The following is an 8,569-nucleotide window of genomic DNA, read 5'->3' as shown; positions in this document are numbered from 1 at the left end:
CTGTGACCACTGGGGCTTTAGAAGAGGAGACTTGACCTTTTCTTAAATTAAGCCATTGAGATAGGAGACCATCTGTTTCAGCACCTAATTAGCACCTAACTAGAGATTTCTTTTGTTTCCTTAGGCTTTGCCTGTGAGTGTATATTCTATTGGGTAACCGTCTTCTTTCAAAAAAATAGAATCCCCCTAGAGAAATGATCCCTTTCACTGTGCAGAATGCCCCAATCCCAGAGAGAAGTAATCCCATTCCTTGTGGCTTGGAGGGAGAGAGTAAGAGAATCAAGACACGGAAAGCAGGAGGACAGTGGGGTACCGGAGCGGGTGCAGAGAGAAGAAGAGAAAGACACTTCAGCAAAACCCTGACAGGAACATGAGCATCTGAGCACAGCAACCCCACGCATGAGTCCCTATCCTCCTAAAACACAGAGAAAAGAAGACATGAAAGACAGATCAAGAAAAGCAAAGGAAAGTGATTTGTCCACATCACTTGAGGGATGGATGCTACAGAAATCAACATACGGATACGTCAAAGCAGGTATGTGTGAAGATGTTCACTGGGGCCAGCTTTCCACCAGCAGTGAGGGTGGCGGGGAGAGAACTCGAATACCCACCCGCATGGGAACGGTTGAACAGAGCATGTTTCGTACATACCATGGTGTGCTGTGCGGGTTCATTCTAGCAGACCTGGTATTGGCATGAGCTGATTTACTGAATTAAAAGGCATTCATAATGGCGCAGACCGCCGGTCCAGGTGTGAACGGTACTGATTAAGAGTGTCGTTTTGTAACCATGGGTCCGAGAAGTTTCAAGGTGGCTTTTACCAGCTTGTCAGCAGTGTTGGCTTTTATTTTTACTTTTGGGGGCATTATTTCTTGATAACAGTGAAAGTAATGATTTGTACCTGGTTTGGGTGAGACCCCTGGAGGTCTCTGCTGCGGGGGCAGGTGACACAGAAAGAAATATGTCTGTATGGCTAGCGGAGAAGAAGCAGCCCACGTGGAAACTCCATTTGGGACTTTCTAGTTCTGAGGTGTGAGGACACATCTGTGGCCCGAGAGAGAAAGTGCGTCTGTGTGGCTCTCACAGGCAAGGACGACTGAAGCTTGCACCTGGCCTCTCTGGACCCCCGCTGCCTTGCTTCCGTGCCTGTAGGGCTTTACCTGCGATCAACTGTAGCTTTGCAAGCATTGTCAGTTTGGTTCTTATCACTCTTCTTTAGCAGTCACACCGTTAGTCCCCATTGGACGGGACAGTTCTCAAAAAAGTCAGATCTACCAGTACAGCCCGGAAAGGGACCCATAACATAAGTGAAATCAGCATGTTGCAGATTAATACAGTGTGGAAAGCATAATTTCATTTTAATTTTTTAAATTTGTGATACTATAGCTAGCTCGATACAAATATAGATATACAGATACATTTGTGGAAACTTAGGGGAAAAATCAGAAAACATGAACACCAAATTATAAACAATGCTTACCTTATTGGGGATGTGTAGAGTGGGGGAATGAAATGGGCTGGAATGGCTGCTTCTTACTTTATGTGATTTTTTTTTTAAAGGCAGAATTCTTGATTTTTTAAAAATGAATAGATTTTTTAAAAAGCACTTTCAAGTTAACAGAAAAGTTGAGCAGAAAGTACAGACAGGGGCGCCTGGGTGGCACAGCGGTTAAGCGTCTGCCTTCGGCTCAGGGTGTGATCCTGGCGTTATGGGATCGAGCCCCACATCAGGCTCCTCCGCTATGACCCTGCTTCTTCCTCTCCCACTCCCCCTGCTTGTGTTCCCTCTCTCACTGGCTGTCTCTATCTCTGTCGAATAAATAAATAAAATCTTAAAAAAAAATCATTAAAAAAAAAAGTACAGACAGTTCCCATAGACTCCCCCTTCCCTCCATACCACGCCCCTCCCCGACAATTTCTACATTATTAATATCTTGTATTAGTTTGGTACATTTATTATAATTGATAAGCCAATATTAATACGTTGTTATTAATTAACCTCTCCAGTTTCCATGAGAGTTCACTCTGTATTGTACAGAACTACGGGTTTTGACAAAGGTATGATGTCATAGACGCACCATTGTCCAGCATCCCAGTGTCATGCTGAATAGTTCCCCACCCTAATAACCCCCCGTGCTCCCCCTGTTCGTCTCTCCTTTCCCCCTGAGCCCCTGGCCACCACTAACCTTTCACTCTTCCTATACTTTTACCTTTTCCAAGACAACGTATAACTGAAACAATATACAACATAGCCCTTTCCCGCTGGCTTCTTTCACTTAGTAACATGCATTTAAATTTCCTCCGTGTCTTTTCATGGAGGGACAACTTGTCTCTTTTTGTTGAGAAATAATACCTTCTCATCTGGATGGACCACCGTTTGTTTACCCATTCACCCACTGAAGGACATCTTGGTTGCTTTCAATTTCTGGCAATTGTGAATAAAGCTGCTCTAAACTTTTGGGGGGACCTAAGTTTTCAGCCTGTTTGGGTAAATATTAAGTAGCACAATTGCTGGGTCGTATAATACGTCTAGCTTTGTAAGAAACCACCAAACTATCTTCCAGAAAGACTCACCAGTTCACCCTGTCAGCGGCAATGAATGCCACCAACAGTTCTCGTTGCTCTGTATCCCCATCAGGATTTGGTGTGACCAGTGTTTTGGATCTCAGCCATTCTAATAGATGTGTAGCGGTTTCTCCTTGCTGTTTTAATTTGTGATTTCCTAGTGACATATGACGCTGCCTCTTTTCCTATGTTTGTTGGCTCTCTGTATATCTTCTTTGATGAGGTGTTAGTTCATATCTTTTGCCCATTTTTAATAGGTTTTTTTTTCTTGTGGGTGAGTTTTGAGAGCTCTTTGTATATTTTCGATGTGAGTCCTTTTTCAGACATGTGTTTTGCAAATACTTTCTCCCAGTCTGTGGCTTCTCTTTTCATTCTCTTAATTATAGGTCATTTAAACACTTTTTGTGTGTTTTTCAAGTTAGTGTTCAACTAAAGAAGATGAAGGTGACCAGAAGTGACTGACTTCAGGGGAGCCTGGGTGGCTCAGCCATTAAGCTCTGCCTTCAGCTCAGGGTCCTGGGATCGAGACCCGCATCGGGCTCCCTGCTCTGCTGGGAGCCTGCTTCTTCCTCTCCCACTCCCCCTGCTTGTGTTCCCTCTCTCACTGGCTGTCTCTCTCTGTCAAATAAATAAATAAAATCTTAAAAAAAAAAAAAAAGAAGAAGAAAAGAAAAGAAAGAAAGAAATGACTTACTTTAGCCCCCTTGCCTGGCTGGACCACTATTACTAATTCCTAGTGAGGAGGAATTAGCAGCAAAATGAAATCCACACCTGTGTGTTATGCTTGTAAACAGTTTTTGTATTTATGTAATGAATTTAGTAAATCCCATTAATTGTTTATCTATAGTTTATGATGAAAGAAACCCCCCCCTTTTTTTTGTCAAGGCCTAATGAAAGAACAGCAGTCCAGTATGTGGGATGCGTAGAAATTGTGGACTCCAGGGAACCCATGTGGGTCATCTCACCTCGGTGGGGAGCCTAGTCAGGGTGGAGGCCCACCACAGGGGGCTCCCTGTGCCTCCACCTTCCTGATGCAGAGTGGGGCCCCGCGATTCTGTGCCCGAGAAAGTGAACATTTTCCTGGAGCTTATTTCAGGAGACCCACAAGAGGTGACCTTGGACTCACTCCCCGCTCCCTTTCCTAATGAGGGAAGGGAAGTCTCTGGAGCCTGGGCTGCAAGCTGCTTTAGAAATGCAAAGGTTCAGATACTTAAAGGGAATGCATCTGAGGGAAGTCTCTCCTGGTTTCCCCAGTACCTTCAAAGAGGAACAGAGCTTTTCCAGAAACCCTGTATATAAAGCCAGAGTCAGAGGCTCTGGTGCCTGGGCCCTGAGGAGATTTCTTCCCAGGTGGTGTTATGCAAATCTGGCTTAATAGAAGAGTGGACCGAGTCTTTATTTCAAGCAAAGAAAGGCAGAGGAAGGAGAATAATAATACCCTTCACATTTGGGCTATAAATACCACAGTAATAGGGCTGGGAGGGAAGGATTTGGGGCCTTGGGGAGCTTGAATGGGCTGTGAGGCCTGCTGGTTTGTCAGGGTTTCTTCTCACAGGAGGACAGTGGAAGCTGATGTGTGACTAACCGGCACCAATTAGAGAAGCCTCTCTGAGGACACGGCCACCACCGCAGGGCAGCCCCTTGTCACCGAAGAGGGGCCGGCCGCTGTCAAAGACGAAAACACTGACAGGACAGCTACTCTAGGGGAGTAAAATGATAGGATGGTCACCAAACCGTGGTGTATGCCCAGCCAAAACGGGGTTTTCTTTTCCCCTCAGGAGGAAGGGGCACAGCTCGAGGGCCGCCTGACCTGAGGTGCATTCTCCCTCCCTGCTGCTCGGTCTCCCCAAGAGACTGCTCTCCTCAAGGCAGGGATTCTGTATCAGGTCCGCATTTGTCTTCCAGCCTGACCCAGGATCGAATCCAGGGGTGCTGCCTCAGTTTCCTCATCAATAACATGGGACTTAAAGCTGTAACACCCACCTCACAAGAGTGCAGGACAGATACTCAGTACAAATTCGGATCTGTCCTCTCGTTCGTTGGTGAAACATAGCGTCTGCTGCAAGGGGGCGCGTCTTTCTTACAGCTGACTTTATAATCCTTACCTGCCCTTTAACTCAGGAAACAATGTGCCCAGGATATTAAATTAAAGTTTTGACTGACACACTAAAGCGCAGTAGGTGTGAAACCCCATTAGCAATGGCAGGCTTTGTAAATGTTAAGGAACGGGTTCCAGGATGATGGGACCCTTCTCCAGTTTGAGAGCTTGGAATGGGCTCCAGGGGTGCCTGGGGGCTCAGTCGGTTAAGTGTCTGTCTTCGGCTCCGGTCAGGATCCCGGTGATGTGGTTTTGGAATATAGGTGAGTTTCGGTGGGGTGGGGTGGGGTCCAGAGCGGACGCCAAGAAAGAATTCTTGAGACGTCTTTGGTGCACAAAGGTGGTTTTATTAGAACACAGGGAGAGGACCCATGGGCAGAAAGAGCTGCTGCCATGGATTGTGAGGGGTGACAGACCATATACTTGGGAGTTGGGGGAGGTAAGGAAAAGGGAGGATTCGAAGGATTTTCATATGTTAAAGAGGACTCATGGGATACTGTAGGTCTTGCCCTTGTCAAGTTAATGTTGTTTTTCCCCCTAGCAAGGCATTAACATGAAGATAGTGCAGCTTCCAGGAGGAATGTCACACGTATCCCCAGGGGGTGAGGTGGGTGGGGTGGGGGGTGGGAGGATGGCTGGCGGGGAAGTTTGCAGGGTGTCAGCTTGTGCTCTGTCCTCAGCTTGCCTTCTGCTTCCTCATCACCAGTCGGGGATGGAGCCCCAGGTCTGGCACAGCAGGGAGTCTGCTCCTCTCTCTCCCTCTGCCCCCCCCCGCCCCCACTTGCGCTCTCTCTCTCTCTCAAATAAGTAAATAAAAATGTTTAAAAAAAGAAAAAAGGATAGGGGAAGAAAGGGATAAAGAAAGGGGGGGTAATCAGAAGGGGGAATGAAACATGAGAGACTATGGACTATGAGAAACAAACTGAAGACTTCAGAGGGGAGGGGGGTGGGGGAATGGGATAGACTGGTGATGGGTAGTAAGGAGGGCACGTATTGCATGGTGCACTGGGTGTTATACGCAACTAATGAAGCATCGAACTTTGCATGGGAATCTAGGGATGTACTGTATGGTGACTAACATAATATAATTTTAAAAATCATTTAAAAAGGGGGGGGGGCTCCAGATGTAGAGAGATGAGAAACATTTGTAGAACCATTCCTTTGGAGAGAAGTGTGGTGGTGCGGAGTCCTTGCTCTCTGCCAGGTGGCAGGAAGGGGCTGGTGCCCCCTTTCCCTAGAGCCAAGTGAGGGGGAGCTGCCCTGGGACCCCTTAAAGAAGCAGTTGTGCTGGGCCATATCTATACGCCCTGAGTGTCTCTGGGCAGGGCATGACCGAGAGCTTCCTGAGGCCAGTGTGGGCTGGTGTAGCTGGCCTGGGTCTGTCCAATAAGGCCATCGAGAACATGCTGGGATGCACCAGAAAGAAGCTGGAGGTGAGACAGGCTCCTGGGCCTGAGGAGAGCACTTCCAACAGATACATCTGCCTAGGTGGACGGTCCTGCAGGAGAGGTAACCTCAGAAGGGCCCAGAAAAGAACTCAGGAAAGAATCAGCTTTAAACATTTGCTAAGACTAGCACGCCCAAAGCCAGCTTAGAACTCTAACAGTTCAAGGTCCTTAGGCCGTTCCTACCCCTTCAAGCTGCTCCCACCTCCTGCTCCATCCTTAGGAGGGGCCAAAGTCTGGCCATCAGCTCAGGATAGAGGAAGGGAGAAGACACACCCAGCTCTTCCTGGACTAAAGCCGGCCTGCGCTGGCAAGGGGAGAAGATTTGAACACAAAAACTTTGAGGATTTAGCTTTCTTTTAGGCTGGACCTTCTAATAAACAGAGGGAGACTTAGAAGGACACTGGGCCATTTCTTACCCGACAGGGAGCGCGAAAGTTCCAAGCCTTCAGGAAGACAAGGAAAGGTGGTCCTCACTGGATACGTTTCACAGGGACCGTGGCAGATAACACATGAAGACATAGTTTAATTTATCATGGGTTGTGCATTCAAAACAGCCAGCATGTTATGCACCATGGAAACCTCCAGCCCTCCTGGGTATGCCGGGTGATAGTGGCAGAGCCTGTGGGAACATGTCCCGTGGTGGCAGGGGCCTTTGCACGGCAGCCTGGAGCTACTAGAGCCCCACTCAAGTCTGGCAGCTTTCCAAGTCACTGTGAAAGGGGTTGGAGCAGTATTCCTTTTTTTTTTTTTTTAAGATTTTATTTATTTATATATCAGAGAGAGATCACAAGCAGGGCAAGCAACAGGCAGAGGGAGAGGCAGGCTCCCCACTGAGCAGAGAGCCAGGACCCTGGGATCATGACCTGAGCCAAAGGCAGATGCTTAAACAACTGAGCCACCCAGGCGTCCCAGGAGCAGTATTCCTAAGAGAGGTATATCTATATATATTGCCTCCAAACTCCAAAGTGGTTCCCTAGGCCCTGAGCCTCTTTCTCAGTGGTGGAGTGCAAGGTGCGATTACCTGTCCTTTATCTTGAAGGGGATGCTTTGAAATGCCAGAGCACAGGACCACTAAAAACTCCACCCACATGGCAGGCGCCTGAATCCTCGTGGGGTTCCTTTCCCACGCGCTGGTGCTCACGCGCCCCACCAGGGCGTTCAGAGCGCCAGCCACTTCCTGCTCTGCAGGTCCTATTAGCCTCATGCCAGCAGTACAATGCGTGCAGCTGGATTCTGCGGAGTGCCAGACAGATCAAAACTCTGGAAGATCATGTTCTGATGGGGTGCTGGAGAGTTAATACTGACCCGGCCAGGCAGTGAATGCTATTTCTGCCTTCCTTGTAGCAAAAGTGAGCTGTTTTTGATTCTCCTTAGTGATGGCAATTAAGAAGAAGGCATCTACCAATTACCAGCTGCTTACCAAACGCCAGGGGCGGGACCACCTGCTGTAACAATGCTAACGCATCACACACGGCCGCAGTGACACAGAGCAGCGGTGGCCCACCACTGCCTGACACAGTCCCCCGGGACTTCACAGAGACCCCCCCCAATGAGAGAGTCCCGCAGGTAGGGTAGGGCCCGCCCGCATCTCCTTTCATCCCGGGGTGTTCGATGGTGGCGCTGTTGCAGCTGCTTTTAGCACGGACCACCACTTTGGATTCACGCACGTGGATGGGGGGGCAATTTCAAGCACTTTGGCTCAGGTTCTTCTATCAAAAGCCTCTTCTTGGTCAGGCACTGGGTAAAGAGCTACAGGGTCTGTGGGCCCACCGAACCCACTGGCAGGCAGACTCTGGCTGGAACACCCTCGACCTCCTGGCTTGACCGAACCCATCCGTAGCCAGAGGAGCGTCTCGTGTTTGATACACTGGCATCACTGTCATCTCGTACCCGGAGTTTTACTGGGGATGTTGGATGCAATGGTGCTCAGAAGATGTGAGAATTCCACTTTCCTCACTGTCTGGTTACCCTGTAGGAAGGTTCCTGAATGTTCTATTGAGTATGTGTAATGGTCATGCAGAGTTTTCCTCAAAGGCACCCAGCCTACCGCGAAGGCAGTGGTTCTGGCTCTTCGATTTAGAAAGTGGATGAGGGCCTTGCTGTCCACGATGGCGGTAAATTGCCTTCTCCTGGCTTCTACCATTCTGGAAATCCGTAGTCCCCACTGATACCAGCCCCATCTCCTCCCGTCCACCCCGACCCTTTCAGAGCTTCTCTAGGGTGCTAGCGGTCCCTCTCCTGTAGTCATCACTGCCCTGGCGAACACCCTCCGGCCCTCCTGAGGAGCACAGTCAGGTGATGGGGCCTCCAGTCTCACAGAACAAACCCACGTGAACGTGGCCTCCTCCCTGGACCTTCCGATCCCTCCCTTGACTCTCTGCCAAGGCCATTTCAGTATGTCCACTTCACATACTGTGGGTTCAGGCCATGAGTAGGCTTCGAGGAGCAGTACTGGCAA

Source organism: Ailuropoda melanoleuca, chromosome 14, assembly GCF_002007445.2.
Source record: "Ailuropoda melanoleuca isolate Jingjing chromosome 14, ASM200744v2, whole genome shotgun sequence".
Taxonomy (NCBI): domain Eukaryota; kingdom Metazoa; phylum Chordata; class Mammalia; order Carnivora; family Ursidae; genus Ailuropoda; species Ailuropoda melanoleuca.
The sequence above is the reverse complement of the archived record's forward strand: the minus strand, read 5'-3'. Positions refer to the sequence as shown.